The sequence below is a fragment of the Neodiprion fabricii genome, chromosome 2 (assembly GCF_021155785.1).
Source record: "Neodiprion fabricii isolate iyNeoFabr1 chromosome 2, iyNeoFabr1.1, whole genome shotgun sequence".
In the NCBI taxonomy this organism is placed as follows: Eukaryota; Metazoa; Arthropoda; class Insecta; order Hymenoptera; family Diprionidae; genus Neodiprion; species Neodiprion fabricii.
This window is the reverse complement of record NC_060240.1, coordinates 19,618,526-19,638,924: the sequence shown is the minus strand read 5'-3', so window position 1 is coordinate 19,638,924 and position 20,399 is coordinate 19,618,526. Positions and strand designations below refer to the sequence as shown.

At 42.9% G+C, this 20,399-nt stretch overlaps 1 long non-coding RNA gene across 1 annotated transcript; it reads left to right on the top strand.

The window, feature by feature from the left end:
* The first annotated feature begins 784 nt into the window (after nt 1-784).
* LOC124175920 lies at nt 785-19,158 on the top strand. Its single transcript, XR_006869270.1, has 3 exons — nt 785-796; nt 7,751-7,755; nt 18,515-19,158. It is a non-coding gene; the product is annotated as an uncharacterized LOC124175920 (long non-coding RNA).
* The last annotated feature ends 1,241 nt before the right edge of the window (nt 19,159-20,399 follow it).

Genomic DNA, 20,399 nt, shown 5'->3' with positions numbered 1-20,399 from the left:
ATCTCTCATCAGTGCAAAATACTCGTCCTCGACCGTTGTTACTACGACTGTTTCATCCCCCGCCGAAGCAAAGGAATCGTCCATTTCCGAGACAGTTTCATTTTTCGTTTCATTTTTCATCTCCTTTATTTCTTCTTTAATTTCTTCCATCTCTTGTTTGACAGGTTTGGTATCTTTCGTAACATTCACCAGTTCTTGCAACGGAGTCACTACTGGTTTGAAAACGTCACTCAATTTCTGAGTCTTAGATTCCCTGCCCGACTTGAGCAATCTGTGTGTTCGACGGATCGCAGCACTTGCTTGAGCGATCTGATGTAGGACATCTTTTTGCTTGGAAATCTCAGAGCTCTGCATGTTGACGCAAATGAGTCTGCAACGCTACTGCGTCTCTCGCTCGAAAACGGTAGATTTTATTCCTTTTCCAGGCTAACAAAAGAATCGAATCCCCTCCCGTATCGTCCTACGTTGAGCTCACTGTCTTTGTCGATCACCAGAAACCCGTACTTCTCACCGTTCCAGCATGCAGAACACACACTTTTAAACTTTGTGTAAGATATATCGGTGTTCACATGGTCGTTGTATACGTGTCTCAGGTTCATATCGTCTTGTTTGAATAACACGAGTAAGTTTACGTTGTCGCGCACGAGATGTTTGGGAATACGCGCGTACGTCTGACAGAGATAGAAACAGTCAACGTCGTGATGTCTACCCATGCAAAAGTAGGCTCTAATATTGTCCTGCTTCTCGCACGCTACATCGTCAAATATGATTATTGAGTTGGGCCGTGCTTCTTCCGGTGGAATCACTTGCTCACGCTCGGTAAACGCAAAATACTCCGTACTCTCAACATGGTCCAGCAATTGCTTCAACAATTGGTATTTAGGTTGGTTGAGAGATTTCGAGTAGATGTAGATATTTTCAAATCTGAGTCCATTGGGATGGGTTATAAGTGTGAGCAACGCATCAGTTTTACCACAATTCGACGGTCCACAGAATATCGCACGTACACTGTTCGAGAGTAATTCACCGTGCCGTTTATGCTTTTCGACATTTTGCTCCGAAAGTTTGTCAAAATTCATCACGGGAAGCTTGGTAGGTTGTTTTGCAAACCGCATCTCGGACATGACTGATCGGATTTGCTATAAATACCCCGTTTTAAAGCACTTTTCTTCAGTCAACGCACGAACATGATCGCGTACAGAGGTAAACGAAGCAGCAGCAGGCGGCAACATCGTGGCAAGGGTCTGGTGAATAGAATCATCAACAAACTTCCGATCGAGTTGCATTTTCCCGGTTACCAATACTGCGGTCCTGGTACGAAGTTGACGAAAAGACTCGCGAAAGGCGATTCCGGTATCAATCCTCTCGATGCAGTGTGTAAGGAACATGATATAGCGTATTCGAAAAATCGTGAGAACCTTGAAGTTCGAAACGAGGCTGATAGGGTGTTGGCTGAGAAAGCTTGGAAACGGGTTCTCGCAAAGGACGCAAATTTGGGTGAGAAGGCAGCCGCTTGGGCAGTAGCTAATACAATGAAAGTAAAATCAAAACTCGGAATGGGAATGCGAAAGTCAAAAAATGTGGCCTTGAGAAAAATTGTAAATGCTGCAAAACGTTCTATGGTTCCAAGCAACGATGCAAAAGTAGCTATCGAATCTGCGCTGAAGGGAGCTGAGAACGCCGTTAAAAAAGCGGGTGGTAAATGTAAAGTGTGAACACCTCGCGTCCTACCGGTACCTTCGAAAGTCGGTGGTTTTCTACCGTTTCTGATTCCTATTTTTGCCGGTCCCAGCGCTACGGGTGCGTTGGCCGGTGGTGCGGCAGGTATAGCAAAAGCTATGAACGATGCGAGCGCGGCTAAACGAGAATTGGAGGAAAGCAAACGACACAACAAAACTATGGAAGCTATCGCGTTGGGCAAAGGGCTTCATATAAAACCGTACAAAACAGGTCTTGGTCTCCATCTTTAAAAATACTAGATGCGATGCTACCACGTCGAGCGTTGACTGATTGGGACTTGTTGAAATATGCAAAAATCTTGAGGGTTCTGCATTTCCGCGGTGTTTTCATGCGAAACGAAATGCCCAAAAACGGTCCACGAAAAATCGAGTCAGCTATAATCAACCTTGACGACAAAGACGGTCCGGGAACACACTGGGTTGCGTACAAGAAACGTGACAATAATATCGATTACTTTGACAGTTTCGGCAACCTTCAACTACCCTCGGACCTCATAAAATACCTCTGCGTTGGTAGCGTCAAATACAATCATGAGAGCTACCAGGATTATGATACATTTGAATGCGGACACTTGTGTCTGAAATTTCTAAGTGGTGAGCTATATAAACATGGTGCGTGATTCGTCAAAGTCAGTCTACCACTCGCAGTCATGGATGATTCGTTAACGTTAACGATTTCGGGAACCTCTTCGATACTCGAGGCACAATATTTCCCACCGATCGAACTTGCTCGTGATACAAGTTATGCTCTTGGCTTGGTAGAATTGTTAACCTTTAATTCGATTCCCAACGTTGATGTCGGTCACAATAAAATTTACGTAGCTGACAAAGTGATCACCATACCTACCGGCAGCTACGAGATCGAGGACATAGAGAAGTATCTTCAAAACGTGCTAAGAAATACAGATATCAGGCTCGCCATTAAACCCAACAATAATACATTACGCAGCGAAATCACATGCAACCACACGATTAACTTTGAGCCGAATGATTCCATTGCTCAACTTTTGGGATTTACATCACGTGTATTGGAGGTTGATAAAACTCACGAATCGGACGTGCCTGTAACTATACTCAAGGTCAACGCGTTGCGAGTAGAGTGTAGCATTACAACGGGCGTTTACGTCAGAGGAGGAATTCAAAATCACGATCAATGCAGTGGAATGGCTAATACCGTATTTGAAACTCGCGGATCAGAAAAAAGTTGACCTACTAAATTTCATTCAGAGAGATCCGCCTGTTTCGATGAGCTTCCGCAGTTGGGAATTGTACGAATATCCCTTACTTCCCACAACATCGAAATACATTTGGACTGTGAAAACTTCCACTCAGCTTGAAAAACCTCGGTACGTCATTTTGAGTTTCCAAACAAGTAGAAAGAACAAGACCGGCAAGAACGCAAGTCATTTCGATCATTGCAATATCACGGACGTCAAGCTATTTTTAAACTCTCAATCTTATCCGTACGGTAACCTGAACCTCAACATGAGTCGTAATCTCTACGCGCTCCTGTACGAGATGTACGCAAACTTCCAAGCTACCTACTACGACAAGAACCCCGAGCCGTTGCTGACAAAGAGTGAATTCCTTCGAGACGTCCCCTTATTCGTTATCGACTGTTCGAAACAAAACGAATCTTTGAAGTACGGACCTGTCGACATCCGTCTTGAATTTGAAGCTAAAGCCAACTTTTCCGCTGAAACATCGGCGTACTGCTTGATCGTTCACGATCGTATTGTCGAATACAACCCGCTCAGTAGTGGGGTGAAAAAGTTGGTATAAAAGCTCACCCGTTCCCACCATCTCGCACAGTTTCAAAGATGGAGCTTATCGTTGACATACAAGGCTTTCGTAGACCTTTCAACAACACCTTCACATTAAAAGAATTGGCTATAATTTCAATCTACTCGGAAGCATCTCCGTCAGTGTTTTTCTTCAAGCCACCTCACAAATGGAATTTACTGGACGTCAAATACAAAAGCCAAAATTCTTGGTTAGAACGCGATTTTCACGGCTTACGTTGGAGCTGTGGAACCATACCTTTTGAGGAAGTTGAGCGGACCATTCGAGACAGGCTGTGCAAAGCTTAAACCGTGTACGTAAAAGGAGAAGAAAAACGAGATTGGTTGCTCAAAATCGTTCCGAAAATTCAAATCATCGATATGTTGGACTTTGACTGCCCGTCGCTTGAAACCCTGCAAAAAACTTCAGCTCTGAGATGCGACCTTCACACAATACCCAACGCAATCTGTGCAGCACGAAACGTTTGCATACTACAGAATTGGCTACAAAATCATCGTACTGTCCGGATGGCGAGGCTGTACGATTTGTGTTACTGCGCAGAAGCGTCTACAAGAACGGTCCCGCATTCCTGGCAAATATATCACCCTGGTCATGATACTGTTGAATAGAATTATTGTACTATTTTTGTGAAGTAATTGTCAACCGTACTCTAAAAATTGTACTCAATAAAACTGTTTTTTCAAAGAATATTCATGAAATAATTTTATACCTTCACCTTAGCTCTTAAGAGAAAGAATTTTTTTCAATACGAAGCTTATGTAAGATTCGACCTCGCTCTCCATCCTTGACCGAGCTGTACTCAAACCGAGTTATGTTTTGCATTCCTAGAGCGATAGTAACCCAACACCGCAGATCCTTGGCTCTGTATTGCGGCTATCGGCCGACCTTGAACTCCGGTCTGAACCCGTCCAAATACTCATCGTAGAGTTCACATTACATGACGCAGCTCGAAACCCACTATCGTTGCTTAGTGGTGTTCGGAGTAGCATTTTCTTAGATTTTGAGACTTAATTCTAGATACAATTACAAGGTACGTAGGATTAAAGGTATACAAGATGGATAAATGAAAAAATTTTCATAATTTAAATCTTTTTCATTGAACGTAAGACTTACACAGAACATTGGATATTTGAATATTATACGTATACAAATTCAAGTTGACCGTACGGTCCGCCAAGATAACGTAGATGCAGCCGTATCTCCTTACTGGCTGTCGTCACCTTCTGGAACAAATCTTCATTTTCGTGGAGGGCTTTGTTCAGTCGGTTGGGCAGAAAAATCGTGAAAGCGTCATCCAAGTCCAGAACGATTTTGTCTCCAAATTTCGTTTTTACCCGACGTACGCCACTGACCCGGTATTCGAAGTAGACTTCGAGGTTCGAGAGCTTTTTCAACGGCAGAAATGTCTCCAGACGAGCGACTTCGTTCAATTTTGAAAAGTCCATTGTCGTTACGGTCCAGTTGTAGGTGCTCGAAATCTCTTGTGAGTTGATTGAGGTCGGATCTGATTTTCAGCAGATGTTTTACTTCTCCAATATTCTTGAGGAGCAGTTCTAGTCGTTTCTTCAACTGACGTTGTTCCAGAGCACTTCTCAATTGCAAGAACAGCTTCAGACTGGCGATGAAGTTTTCACTTTTCGCTTATATAACGTTCCCCCACCACATAATTTGATGGAGGGTAAGGAATGTCACGGGGCTGATATCAAAGTTTGTGTATGCGCGCGCACCTTTTGGCATTCCAAGAGCGATAGTAACCTGACACCGCAGATCCATGGCTTTGAATGTACCGCGACTATCGGTCGACCTTGGATATCAAACCGACATCCGAGTAAGTGAAAAACAATTTTCGGAACCATTAATTTTGGAATGTCACGTGGTTGATAAGGTGGGAAAGGAATGTGAGGTGGTTGATATCAAACCGACATTCGAATAAGTGAAACACGATTCTCGGAACCATTAATTTTGGAATGTCACGTGGTTGATAAGGTGGTCAGACAAAACAATGCGTTCGACAAGTTTCGACTTGACGGCGAGTGGCATGCGGTCAAAGGATTCCGGTGCGACGTTGAATTTGAGACAAACAATTCTCGGAACTATTAATTTTGGAATGTCACGTGGTTGATAAGGTGGGAAAGGAATGTGAGGTGGTTGACGTTACACGTCAGCAGTCCTACCGTGGGAAAGGAATTCGGAGTGGTTCATGTTACACATCAGCAGTCCTATCGTGGGAGAAGAATGCGGGACGGTAAAAAAGTTCTCGCCCCTGCTGCGCCCTCTACCGTTGGCAGGCGAGCACTACAGACCTTCGGTCGGTAAGATTGTCGGTAAAACAGCACGATTTTGACCGCCGATCGATACAACTGTCGGTAAGGTTGCACGGGGTCGGTAAGATTGTTGCTAAAACAGCACGATTTTGACCCTCGATCGATACAACTGTCAGTAAGGTTGCACGTTCTTGACCTCAAGCCGGTACGGCAGACTGTGACGTCATCGCGGAAAAGGGTTTGAGTCTGGGCTGCGCGGAGCGGCTCGGTCGGTAAGTGTCGGTAACAGGAATCTGCGTGTAGAACCCGCCTTGCTGTACTACTACCGTATTGGCCAGCTCAGGTTTGGTTCCCCGTCTACACTGCCATGTTGGATTGCGAACCAATTCATTTCAAACCGAACGTCAACCCTTTGCGCTCTCTCGATAGACAACCGCACCCGATCTGGAGGAGATTTACCCTGGTTGCAGGACGGCTGTCCGGGAAGCGCTGAAGAGGAGAAGCGTGCCGGAGGAAGCACTTTCTATTATGCTCTCCTCGTTGTCGGATTCATCACTCAGACAATATGACAGCTGTCTAAAAAAGTGGTGGTCATTTTGCCATGGAGAGGGCATAGATCCGTACAAATGTGACACATCACAAATAATAAGATTTTTGTCTGCCGAATTTGAGAAGGGCGCTTCTTATGGCACACTGAACAGCTGCCGATCCGCGATTGCGCTGTTGCGGGGGCCCAAGTTGGGAGAAGACGCCAGAGTACGGAGAATTTTACCCTCAAGCTGGTTACATTGTTGGCACTAGTCACAGCGCAGCGTATGCAGACACTCGCGTCAATCGATTTTCTGAATATAGAAAAATCAACGGGGTTGATCGAAATTAAAATTCCGGCGCGGTTAAAGACGTATTTGATGCTTACAGCACTCGTCATGCATCGACTTCGTCCGCGAAAAAGAGTGGCGTCAATATAGACGCTATTAGAAAAGCCGCCAGCTAGACAGAACGTTCGGGGACCCTCGCTAGGTTCTACGACCGTCGTGTTGTAGGGAGTAAAGGCATGTTTGCGAAAGCGATTTATGATAGAAGCATTGTACAACACGTTTGAAAAATAAATATATAAGGATATCGAATTTCTGAGTCATGGAATATCTGCCGTAACGAACTTTAAATAACTACATTCTGATCATGAGGAAAAGGCGCAAAATACAATTATAGGATCAAACGAACTTACCTGTAAGTGAAGTTCGATCTTAATTGCATGAAGCGCCTCTTCCGAAGAGATCAGTCCCACCCAACAAGTTTTCCCTTTTTTTCTAATTATATATTAGAAACCCTGAGGGTTACGGCAGCACTTTGAATAAATGAGTTGCGTACCGGAATATACATGGAATAGGACCGGACCAAAAAACTTGAACTATAAAGATTGTGGCGACATCGGTGCATAGTAGGGGCACTACATTCTGATCTTGAGGAAGAGACGCAAAATACAATTAAGATTGAACTTCACTTAGAGGTAAGTTCGTTTGATCCTATAATAAGCACCGTATTCAAAGCGAATGAAATTAGATGTCAATTGAACAAGCAGTACTGTTGAATCTACAAATTCGTAATTTCAATTTAACTAGTCACAAATGTAACATTAACTCCACATAAAATCTATTATTACGGACTTACGTTTATTCAGAGTCAATATAACATGAAAAACTATGTCGATTTGACTGGTAAAATTCGTAGTTATAACACAATTTTAAATTCAATTAAAAAAAAAAAATAGATTTTTCAGCTTACAAATCTCCATGCAAAAGGAAAGTTTTGGAAATGGGTTTCTGGTGTTGTATTTAATGACAGAGGTTTAAGCAGAGTATTTATATTTCATTTATTATTCAGATTCTAAGTGAGAGTTGCTGGAGAACTGACCAATTGAACGGTTGAATTGAGTGCGTCGAGCTCTGGTAGTTTTTAGCCGTTTGTACCTATATCTTATTTTTCGCAAACAAAGATAAGCCTCTCGTAAAAGGTCCTAACGCCTTTTCGTTCTTCCAGCCATACACACTAGTCATGACGTAATACAAAATATATTCTTACTTTACAAGATTATTTATGCTCATATTCCAACAGAAAGTAATGGTAATAACAAAATGGATGAGTTCACAGGAATACTGCATTTATTGAATATCAAATGTGGAAGACAGTTATCTGTGTAACGTATAATGTGCAAATGAATACTTTCCAAATAAGAATTTAATTGCATAGGAAATTTGTTGATCACAAAATAAAATGCTCCAATTTTATGAAAAAAGCGTGTGTAAGCTTCGGGATTGGGAGATCGTTCTGTGAGGAACTCCTTTGGAACAATTTCGTTTTCAAATAATAATTTTAGCGTTTGTAATATTGGTATGTATGAAAATGTGCATGTCACTGGTACTTGTTTGTATCTTCTAACAGTCGAGTCATAGACTTGGTCAATTATTATCCCGTGAGACTTTTTAACCGGTTCCAACATACAATTCTCTTCAAATGTTTACAAATCTCTGAATTATTAGGTGTCGCAAAGTCGCATTTGAAACAGGAAATAAACATTTTCCGACGGAGCCTATACAACACTAGCCTTCAAATGTAAAAATGTGGCTGAAAATCGATCGAAAATATCAAATACTGAAATATACTACGGTGCATGTTACACTAGTTTCATGTCTCTGGCTTATTATATAATTTACGATTAGACGAACTTACCTGAGTGAAGTTCAATCGTGATTGTATGAGCGCCTCTTCCGAAGAGATCAGACTATATAGTACCCCCACTTCACCCCAGTGTCGCCACAATTTTAAAGAAAGAAGACGAAAAACAGCCTCTTTTTCCCCTATGGGGCCTTCCGAACGCACCAAAGGAGGCGCGGTCGGTGATCCTCATTCTTGAAAGACTTTCTTCAGTAACCGTAGCTTGAAAATTTTGGGTATTTCGCACAAGAAAAAAGAGAGGGAGGGACTGATCTCTTCGGAAGAGGCGCTCATACAATCAAGATTGAACTTCACTTAGGTAAGTTTGTTCAATCGTAAATTGTATTTCGCGCCTCTTCCTTCAGAGATCAGACTATGTAGTTGTTTAGAGCATGCTACGGCTGAAATAAAAACTATCACAAGTATAGGTATTGGTAAGTATTTATTTAATTCTTCTTTTTTGAAGAAAGTATTGAATAAATGAACAAAACGCAAGAAAATAATGGTTCGATATAACTTATTAGTCGTATATTTTTAACAGACGCTAATAAGTGAACTTAATGCCTAGCATCAAGAATGCCCTCCGTAAAATGCATTTCATCCGATGCAATTTCCCGGTCGTAGATTCGACCAAAGGTCGCGGAATCTTTCGTCCAACCGGCGGTTTTTCTAATCAAATCTGTTTACACCCGCTCGTTTGGCTGCTGACGTAGCAGCATGACGTCTGCTATATGCGGTGAAAATGTTTACGAACCAACTGTCTCGCATGCGATTTACATAGGCTATCGCCGTTGTATTGTCGATTTGAAGCAGTATACAACATCGTGTCTTGTTGTTTACAAAACATTTTAGACCAAAAAAGGCAGCTAATAATTCAAGATGATTGATGTGAAATTTTCAATCCTCGACGCTCCAATGACCATTTGCTCGGTAACCCTTACAAGCAGCCCACCAGCCTGTACGAGAAGCGTCAGTAAAAATCTCATAATCTAAAGAAGGTTCTTTAAAAGGAGCGTTGGCTGTAGCTATGTTAGAAATCCACCATTGAAAATCTTCTTTCAATCTACTTGAAATCTTCATAACCGCGTCATAATTATTCCCATTAGTTTCAAGTGCGAACAATCTTTCTTTTTCAAATCGCCTCATGTATATCATCCCATATTTTAAGGCTGAACAACGAGAGCCGAGTGTACCGACGAAGGACGTCAATTCTCTAATCGAGCATTTCGACATTTTACTGAATTTTTGTATTAATTCAAGAGAGCTCAGAGTCTTAACTTCCCGCAACTTCTCTTTATTGATTACGAAACCCATATCCTCCACAGCGCCCAAAGTCGCTTGGAAGTTGGACGCGCAATTTTCATACGATTTACCCGAAACTAAAATGTCATCTAAGTAGAAAACAGATATAAGTCCCTGTTTTCTCAAGAATATTGCCACCGGTTTAAGTAACTTCGTAAATGTATACGGAGCAGCGCTCAAACCAAAAGGTAAACAAGTAAATTCATAGGATTCTCCTTGAAAAAGAAATCGTAAAAATTTTTGGTGTGTCTGATCTATGAATACGTGATAATACGCATCTTTAATATCAATTTTTGTCATAAAATCGTTTCGACCGATTAAAGACTTCACGACTCGCCAACCCTCTATTTTAAAATGTTCCAAGACAACAAACTCATTAAGGTAGTAGTCTGATAACTTAAGCCGATTTTCATATCTTTTTTGGAGGGCGTTTTTTTGTAGGAAAATGTAAATGAATCGTTTCGGATATTTAGGATGTTTTTATTTACATATTAAACATAGAAAAAAAAATTGTTTTGAAAAAATTTAATAGGTCATTATTATTATTCTTGATCGAAGTTGGCACCTCGAAAAAAAAGCGAGTGGGTGGCCCCGGTGATTTTGGCTCTTCATGTTATCTGAAATCAAAAATTCTTGATAATTCTTGATCTACAAACAAGTCATTCTTATCGGAACTACCGAAAAATTTTTTCACCCCTAACTTTTTATTTCACAACCCCTTCTTTGCTAAAATAAAAGGACTTTTTTTCTCAAAGTCCGCCATTTTGTTATTTAACCATGAAATTTAACTTAAGTTAGAATTTTTGATTTCAGATAACACCAAGAGACAAAATCACCGAGGCCACCCACGCGCTTTTTTTTTCGAAGTGCCAACTTCGATCAATAATAATAATAATAATAATAATAATAATTAACTATTAGATTAAAAAAAAAAATTTTTCTATCTTCAATATGTGAATAAAAACATCCCAAATATCCGAAACGATATATTTTTATTTTCCTACAAAAAGACGCCCTCCAAAAAAGACATGAAAATCGGCCTAAGTTACCCGACTACTACCTTAAGCTTTTTAAGGTTTAGAATAAACCTCTGAGAGCCATTAGGTTTGGGGATCAAGAAAATATTTGATGAATATTTATCAGGAAGCTCTGAAACCTTTTAGATCGCCCCCTTCTTAATCAATTTTTCTATCTCAAACCGATTAGAAATTATTTCACTGTTTGACCAAACTGATCTCTCGGAAAACGTGCATTGTATCGGAACCGAGGAAAAAGGAATTCTAAAACCCTTAATCCAATCGCGAATCATAGGATTTGTTGTCAAATTAGACCAAGGACGAAGAAACAATCGCAATCGACCTGCAATCTTACCTGCATTATTTAACGGCGCCTGTATGGCTGCTGCTGCTTCCGAGGATACGACGTTCTTGGCTTTGAGATCGGATTGTTGGTTGTTCTTCTCTTCGGCCCGCTCGGTGTCTGTGGGTTTCTCGTAAACATCGACTGACGTTGCGCCGGCGGGCCCTTCTGGTTTTTTGGATTATTTGGTCTCAGAGTTTTGCTCAACGGTTTGAGATCTTTTGAGGTTCGTTCAAGAGTCCTTGCCGTTTTAATCTTTGCCTCCAAATCTGCGCCAAATAAGAAGCCGTCAACTGCTGAACTCTTCAGAACCTCCTTCAAGGAAGAGTCTAAGTTTGCGAGGACTAAATTTTTGCGAATCTCCGATTCTTCTCTCTGAAGAAAGAAGAGTCTTCCCTTGTCATTCAAAATCTCGAGTAATTCAAGCTTCAGTGAGCTGTCGGTTTTTAAAATAATCGAAATCGCCTTCCCCGTAGCAGCGAGACAAGAAGCAATACGTTCTTGCTTTTCAGCAATGCGTTTGTCTCTTGTTTTTACATTTTCTTGAACCGCTGATACAATCTTAGGATTCAACTTCGAGGCCGTAATAAAAACCCAGTTTTCAGAAATTTTGTGTTTTTCCACCAACTTTTTATCCTCCTCCTTTGGGAGACCCTGTTTGAAAATTTCAGTCCAGCGAATTACGACGTCTTTGTGCAAAGCACCGGCCTTTTGCTTGTCCGCTTCCAAACGGGGACCAATTACACTCAAAATTTCTTTACAATTTCAATCTCATGCTCAGGTTGTTGCTGAGTTTCGGAGACTGAAGCGCTCTTCGGAACGTTGTTGCTTGACACGCATGGAGAGATAAATTCCAGAATTGTTGGCTCCGACGACGCAGCTGGTTCCTCTCCTCTCTTGCCAGGTACAATATCATCACTAACCTGAAGAGTTTCGACTTGACGTTCAACTCTTCTCGACTCTTGTGATGAGTATCTTGAACGACTTATCGAATGATGCGAGCGATCTGAAGCATAGTTCAGACGACTACCTGAACGATGCGAAACGACATAACGAAGAGAAGGAGGGCTGCCGGATCGACGAGACCGACTGGCTGACCGGTTACGATCTACAGGGCATTGGACTCTGTCATCGTATCCTCGTCTCTGCTCACTAAGACCTCGTCGACTATGACGATCTCGAGAAAAATCTCGATGTTCGCTAGAGACTGATCTTTGCCCTGGAAAGCAGGACAGTCGCGATACAAACAAAAATGTCCTATTTCCATCAAATGAAAATTTGTTATTCTTGGAGTCAAACTCCCAGAAAAAAGGAACAAAATGAACTTCAATCCTTTGTCAAACAAAGGCGTGTATCTTGGTCAAACCAAAAACACGGTGTCCAGCAATCAAATCGCTGGCACAACTAACCATTAGACGTGTTAAAGAGCGATGTCAATACTTATAATTAGTATACGCCTATACGGTCTACAACTTGAGCCTTCAGATACAAACATATGTAACTTACAAACTAAAATATCAAATTATCCAAATTATTGAGACCCTCCTATTCTTATAATACCTATATACTTTACTACGAACGATTTTACGTCATTTCGGTTCCTCATTGATTTCAGTTGCATTCTCCACATTCGAGCTGTTGTTTGATAGAACAAATTTCCGTGTGTGTATCGATAACTTTTGGTGTTATTTTACATTCAATGCTATAAAAATAATGATGAATGTACAACCAAGAACTGGACAGGTTGCTATCACATTGCGTATTAGAAGCAAAGCTTGCTTTGAAAAGGGAATCAGTCGCAGCAATGATCATCAGTAGCTCGGAGTAAAATACAGAGTTTGTCGACTGCGAGGAAATACTTATGAATTGCCGATTTATTTGGATCAACAGAAATTAACTTCGGTTGCTTGGTCTTTTCTTCATTGCTCAGCTGTAATGGAGTTCCAGCCTGAAACCATATGTCATAAAAATTTTGATACGTACATTGCAAACAAATTTTTAAATTAGGTGTCGGACTGTAGTATTGATGAAACTTCCCTTTTTGAAAATTACAGACTTCTCGATGTATTTTGCTAATTTCTTTCTCGCCGTTTTGTTTTTACCTCGTGATACTGGGGGTAGTAGTTATGTTAAGGCAAGGAGTGAATTGGTTAATCGATCCCTACCGGGGGATTCTCTTACTTTTTGATAACTTATTCATTACCGCAATACTAGTTCAGCGTAATCGTCTTGTGGCGTAGCATTGGTCAAATCTGCATCAGCCATATCGTAACTTACCTATATTTCACACCATCAAGGTCTACCTTACATCAAAATTTTTTACTTTTTTATTACTTTTTGAGGGATATCAACCAAACATAAGGAATAATCACTCATGAGTGAGTAAACAGCTCTTCTTCAACATTCTATGAATAAATCATCTTTCAGGCTAAATACTGACCGAAATTGATTGCATTCGACGTCTGTTCGCACCTGCAGGCATACAGTTATGTGCCCTGAAGCATTTCCAGACATTAGGGGTGCAGTGGGTTGTGGTAATAAAATGAGTCACCCCAAAAACGTCCGCTCCCACCCAAATCCGTTGTATCGCAGACTATTTCACTTAGCCAATATTTTTATATTCCGCATAAAGTGGGTCGATTTGACTCTAGGTTTTTTTTCTACGGCTGTCCTTACTGCATTGGCAGGATCTAGGATGGGGGCCAAGTGCCTACGCATAGAGTAGAAGTGGGGGAACATTTGGGCGTCGCACTACGGCTGAATAGATTCCCCCGTTTTGCGATACAATCAATTGGAAAAAGGGCGGGGGAGGGGGGGTCAAAATGTACCCCGCGTGCAGCTGAAGGATTAAGACATTCAGTAGAAACACCCGCATGTGCACAAGGGGCAAGGAAAACTGCAGAAAACCTTGCCCAGGTGTAGCTGGACCGAGTTCAAACCTCAGCTCGCTGATATGAACGTTGTGCCCTGTTTTAAATTTTTGCAAGCTGTGCTTAGGTTCTGCTTGACCGGCTAGAGGCTTTAACTCAGGTCCTCCCGCTCCGCAGTCTCGCATGCTATACGCTTCACTAGTACAGTAGGTTACTACGTTTAGATTTTCATCCGTAATTACATTGTAGAACAACAAATAGATTCTACCAAATATGCTCGATAAATAATCGTCATAGAAAAAAAAATTAACCAATGAACAAGTGAAGAAAACTCATGTCATTGAATATTCCATATGCCGCTGAAATAAGTGAGTAACAGCTGGCAGGCAATACGTGTAAAAAGCTTTGAGGAGGTGAGCAAATGATAAAACATGGTAGGATTATTCACGGAATTCACCTGAATAATTGGTGAATACTTAGTCGTTTGTTCACAGCTTGGTAGTTTTGTGCGTAGCTTACTTGTCCCCTATCACCTGCTATTTTCAGCGTCATATATTATATATTAGGTGACATTAGAAAAATTAAAAGAAAACAGCTAGTTTCTCACAATTCATTCCTCAATTCCGCTGATTTGTCTGAAATTAGTTTCGCTCCTCCGGACTTCCGTTTCCGTTTTGAATGTGAGTGGCAGGTGTGCGAAAGAGTGCGAGTGAAAAGGCGAGAATTTAGCAGGAAAGCAAAGGTGAGGAGAAAAGGAAATAGGGCAGAGAAGGAGCGGGGAAGACATAGACGGGAGGTCGGGTGAAGGGAATAGGGAGGCAGGAATAGAAGGGAAGGGCAGGTGAAAAAGAAAGAAGGGGGAGAGTTTTGAGGTTAGGCAGAAAGAGCCGGCGGACGGCAACGATTCGGATAAGATAAGAAAAGGCGGTGACATCTAGGAAGTAAGAAGGGGGATAGAGTAGAGACAGATAGACGGCGGATAGATAAGGTAGGGAGCGGTGAAGGAGAGAAAGAATATGAGTAACGCGGGTGGCCAAAAAGAAGGGGCGAACAGGGAAGAGGAGGAGAAAAAGAAAGGTAGGCCGGGGGCAGTAGCAGCGTTAGGGAGGGATAGGAGGCATAGCCTGGGATCGACGGCGACGGTGCTAGACTTATGGAAGAGAAAGCGGGAGGAGAAAGGGGAAAAAAGGGAGGAGGATGTAGACGAGATGCAGGAAAGAGAAAGAGTATTTGGGAAAAGCAGGAAAGTGCACCGGTCGCCGGAGGGTCAGACAGGGAAGGAAAGGAAGGCAGAGGAAGGGGGTATACAGGATATGATAAGGTTGATTAGGGCAGAACTAAAGATAGGTCTAGAGGAGGTCAAAGGGCAGGGAAGGGGGATCAGGGAAGAAATGGGAAAGATTAAAGGCGAAATGACTAGAAAGGAAGAGCAGTGGAAAGTAGAGAGGGGGGAGATGAAGGAAATGATAAGGGATCTAGGTAAGAGACTAGAAGAGGTAGAAGAGCGGAGAGGGGGGGGGATGGAAAGGGTAAAGGAGAGGCTGATAGAATTAGAAAATAAGAGTGCAAAAGGAGGGGGGGAAAGGCAAGTACAGGGGAATGCGGAAGTGGCGCAGGTAACAATAGATAGATTAAAAGAGATGGAGTGGGCCATAGAGAGGAAAGAAGGGGAAATATAGTAGTGAGAGGAGCGAGACTAGAGAAGGGAAGAGAAAAGGAAGGGTTGAAAAAGATTTTGCAGCTGATAGGGGTAGAGGTCGAGGTGAAGGATATGTGGGAGGTAGGCGCGAAAAAGGGGGGAGAAAAGGGGATATGGATTGCAGGACTAGGAAATGGGGAGCAAAAGAGGCAGGTAATGGGAAGAAAGAGCCTCCTCAAAGGAAGGGAGGAGAGAATAGACGAGGATCTCACCTGGGCAGAGAGGAAAATGAAATGGAAGTTGAAGGAGATAGCAGCTATTGAGGAGAGAAGGGGAAACAGAGTAAGAATAGGGTATGCACAGATTTGGATAGAAGGGAAAATGTAAAAGTGGGATGTGATAGGAGAGGTGCTTAGGGACGGTACAGGGAGAGCAAGCGAAGAGGGGCAAAGGGAGGGGAGGGGAAAAGTAGGGGAAAGCGATAGGGAAAGGTCAGCAAGCGATGAAAGACAAGAGGGAAGTATAGAAGCACAGGGAAGGGTACGTAGGGAAAGGCAGTCGGGGGAATGGGCAGTGAGGGGGGGGGGGGGGGGGGGGGGGACAGAGGCAGGTGGGGAGGGAGATAAGGAAGAGAGAGAGGGGAGTAGGCGAGACAAAAAGGGAGGGGTGGAAAGTAGCTTTTTGGAATGTGGCGGGGCTCGCGAAAAAGGATTAAGATTTCTGAAGGGGGCTAGGGAAGTGGGATGTAATATTTCTAATGGAGACATGGATAGAAAAGAAGGGGTGGGAAAGGATTAGAAATGAGTTGCCAGTAGGGTATAAATGGGAAGTGCAGTATGCGGTTCGAAAAAATAGGAAGGGAAGAGCAATAGGCGGAATGCTGTCAGGGGTAAGAAGGGAGATAGTAAGTGGGGAGGGAGGGAGGGAAGAGATAAACGAGGGCATGATAGCAAGGAAAATAAGTGTAGGGGGCGAAAAATGGGTAGTAGTAAGAATATACGTAAATGGGGACCTAAAAGAGAAGATAGGGGAATTGAAGGAGCGGGCAGAAGAGATAGAGGGAGGGGTAAAAGTGCTAGTGGGAGTGATTTTAATGCCAGGACAGGGCAGGAGGGGGGAGGACCCTGGGGAAAAGGAGAGGAGGAGAGTAGGAGTAGGAAATCAAAGGACAGGAAAATAAACTCGGAAAGTACGCAGCTGGTGCAATTTTTAGATGAGACAGGATGGGCAATAATGAACGGGAACATAGAGGGGGATGAGGAGGGGGAATTTACGTATGTGGGAGGGGCAGGGGTGACAGTAATAGACTACGCTATAGGAGACATCGAGGTAAGGGATAATGTCAAAAGGATAGAGATTGGGGATAGGGTTGACTCGGATCATCAGCCGGTAATAGTGTGGTTGAGGGGGGCAGTGGCTAGGACAAGGAAGGGAAAAAGAGTAGGGGGAAATAGTAGAGGAGACTGGATGGAGGAGGGTAGGATGAGGTTTAGAACAGAAGTCCAATGGGAGGGGATAGGAGAAGTGGATGTAGGTAAAGAGATAGAGAAAAGAATAAGGGAGTTTAGACGAGCTTTAGATGTAGGAGGGAGGGGGAGGGAAGCGAAAAAGGGATGGTGGGATGAGGAATGTAGGCGAAAAAAAGCGGAAGTTAGGCAGAGTCTAAGGAAATGGAGAAAGGGGGAGGGGGAAGGGGACGCGTATAGAAAGGAAAGAAGGGAATATAATAGGCTATGCGAGGAGAGGAAAAAGAAAGAAAATGAGGGATTCATAAAAGATGCAGCGGAAGCAAGGACAGAAAGCAAGGTATGGGAGATAGTTAACAGGGAAAGAAAGAAGTGGAAGAGGGTGAATGAAGAAATAGGAGATCAGGAGTGGAGGGAGTATTTCATGGGATTATTAGGCGGGGTTAAAAGCAAGGTAACAGAAGGCGGGGAGTCGGTAACTAGGAAGGGGGACGGGGAAGGGGAGCTGCAGAGGGAAGAGATTAAAAAGGTGATAGGAAAGCTGAGGGATGGAAATGCACCAAGGGGGGATGGAATAGTTAGCGAGGTATGGAGGTATGGGGGGGGAAGAAATGGAGCAGTGGATATGGAAAACATGTAACAGAGTTTGGGTGGGAGAGGGCTGGCCAGAGGATTGGAGGGAGGGATTGATAGCGCCGATAGTTAAGAAGGGGGAGGGGAAAAGGGTAGAAGAGTATAGGGGGGTGACTTTGATGCCAACTCTATATAAGGTGTATGCGATGGCATTAGCGGATAGGTTAGGAAGAGAGGTAGAAGAAAAGGGCTTGATACCGCAAAACCAAACGGGTTTCAGAAAAGGCATGGGGACAATTGACAATATATACGTACTCAATTATTTAATCAATAGGCAGGTGGGAAAGGATAAGAGAAAGATGGTGGCGTTTTTTGTGGACCTGAAAGCGGCTTTCGATTCAGTGAACAGGAAGGTGCTGTGGGAGACTATGGAAAGGAGAGGGGTGAGGGAAGGGCTAAGGGTAAGGATAGAGGAAATTTACAAGGAAACAAAGAGTCGAGTAAGGAGCGGAAGAAAGGTAGGAGAGGCGTTTTGGACAGCGAGGGGGGTAAGGCAGGGATGTCCGCTCAGTCCGCATGTGTTCAACCTGCTGCTGGTGGACTTAGAAGAGGAAATGGGGAGAGAGAGAAGGGTTGGGGGGGGTGGAGTTAGCCGGTGGCAGGGTATGCACGTTAGCTTATGTGGATGATATAGTGTTACTAGCGGAAAGTGACGAGGAAATGGAGGTAATGATTAGGAAGTTAGAAAGGTGTATGGATAGGAAAACGCTGACGGTAAATGTAGGGAAATCAAAGATGATGATATTTAGGAAAGGAGGCGGTAGAAGGAAAAACATAGATTGGAGATGGAAAGGGAAAAGGATAGAGGAGGTGAAAGAGTTCAGCTATCTAGGGTATAGAGTGAAGTGCAATGGGGGACAGGAAGCACAGGTGAAAGAGAGAGTACGGAAGGCAGGGGTAGTAATGAGGCAGGTATGGGGAATAGGAAAAAGAAGGTTTGGGAGGGATTGGGAAAAAAGGATTTGGTTATTTGACAGGCTAGTATGGACGGTAATAGAGCATGCATCGGAGATATGGGGGTGGAGGGAGTGGAGGGCGGTCAAGGCGGTACAGGATAGATTTCTGAGATGGACATTAGGAGTGGATGGGGGAACACCGGGATATCTAGTAAGGGAGGAACTACAGAGGGAGAAGCTAAGGATTAGGGCAGGGAGAAGGGCATGGAATTTTGAAAGGAAGCTGGAGAGAGGGGAGGGTAGCGAGTTAGCTAGGAGATGCTGGGAAGAGATAAGGGACAAGAAAGAAGCTGGGAGGCAGGGATCGAGGTGGGAAAGAGAAAGGGAAAGTTTCTTTGCGGAAAGGGGAGCAGAGAGTAGAGAGGTAGTCGCGAGAAGGGAGAGGGGCGAGATGGAGTTAAGGGAAATAGAGGAGAGAGAGGTGGGAGAAAATAAGGGAATCGAGGTACAACAGATGGTACAGGCTAGTGAAAGGAGAAGGGATACCAGGGTATCTGGGAAAGGGATGGGGAGAAAGCAGGTGGATAAGGGTGGCAAGATTTAGATTAGGAAGCGAGATTAAGGAGGCAAGGTACTGGGAAGAAGAGGAAAAGAGATGGTGTAGGGTGTGCGGGGGGGAGGAGGAAACATGGGAGCACGTATGGGAAAGGTGCGTAGGCTGGGATAGAAGGGAGGAAAGCTGGCAGGAGGTGGTGAGGGAGATGTTAGGTGAGGAGGGGGTGGGAGAAGTCTGGATGAGAGAATTGGAAAGGATCAGGGATGTACAAGAGAACGGAAGAGTAAGAGATGAATGGGAAATGGAAGTCGATTAGGGTAAGGACGATTTAGGGAATAGAATAAGGTAAAATAGGATGAGGTTAAGGATAGGATAGGATAAGGATAAAAAAAAAAATAAAAATAAGAAAAGGATAAGAGGGAAAGTAAGGGAATGGCAAGGCAATGGCACAGGGCACAGGCAATTAGAAATTAGGTAAGGATAAGGTAGGAAGTAAGAATAGGGTAAGAATAGGTTAAGAAAACATGTAAAAAATATTGTAAAGGAAGAGGAAAAGGGAAATCCTTGTAACCCCAAGGGGAACAATAAATATTACATACATACATACATAGTTTCGCTCCTCCATTGCAGCCTTATCACAGCTTGATTCTGCACATTTTTCAATCATAAGCCCAATCTCTCACTCGTGTCTTCTAAACAGCTTATGTGGAAGAATTGGCAGATCTAAACAAGCGAAAGTTTATTTATCTGCGAACATCCTACTCCAGCGTGATAAACTCCTGGAAAGAAATACGTAGAAATTCATTATTACAACTGCCTTGCGTCGGATTAATGGAATACAGAGATACGTTGTTTTCAATTTCGAAAAAGAGACACGCAGATTTTGAAGTTCAAGAAAGTGACACGTCGGTTTTGAGCTTCGAAAACGTGACACCTCGGGCTTGAAGTGAAAAACAGGACAACTGGCTTTAAAAGTTGAGAAAAGGGAACTCGTCGTTTTGATATTCAAAAACAGGACGCGTCGTAGATTTTTCTAATAAATTCATTTTTTATTTCGTATAATATTTTCTTTGTTTGCTGAATTGTTTTTTAAAGTGAGAAATTTTTGTTTTTTAAAAATCACATTTCAGCTATACTATCATATCTCTTTATCTAAT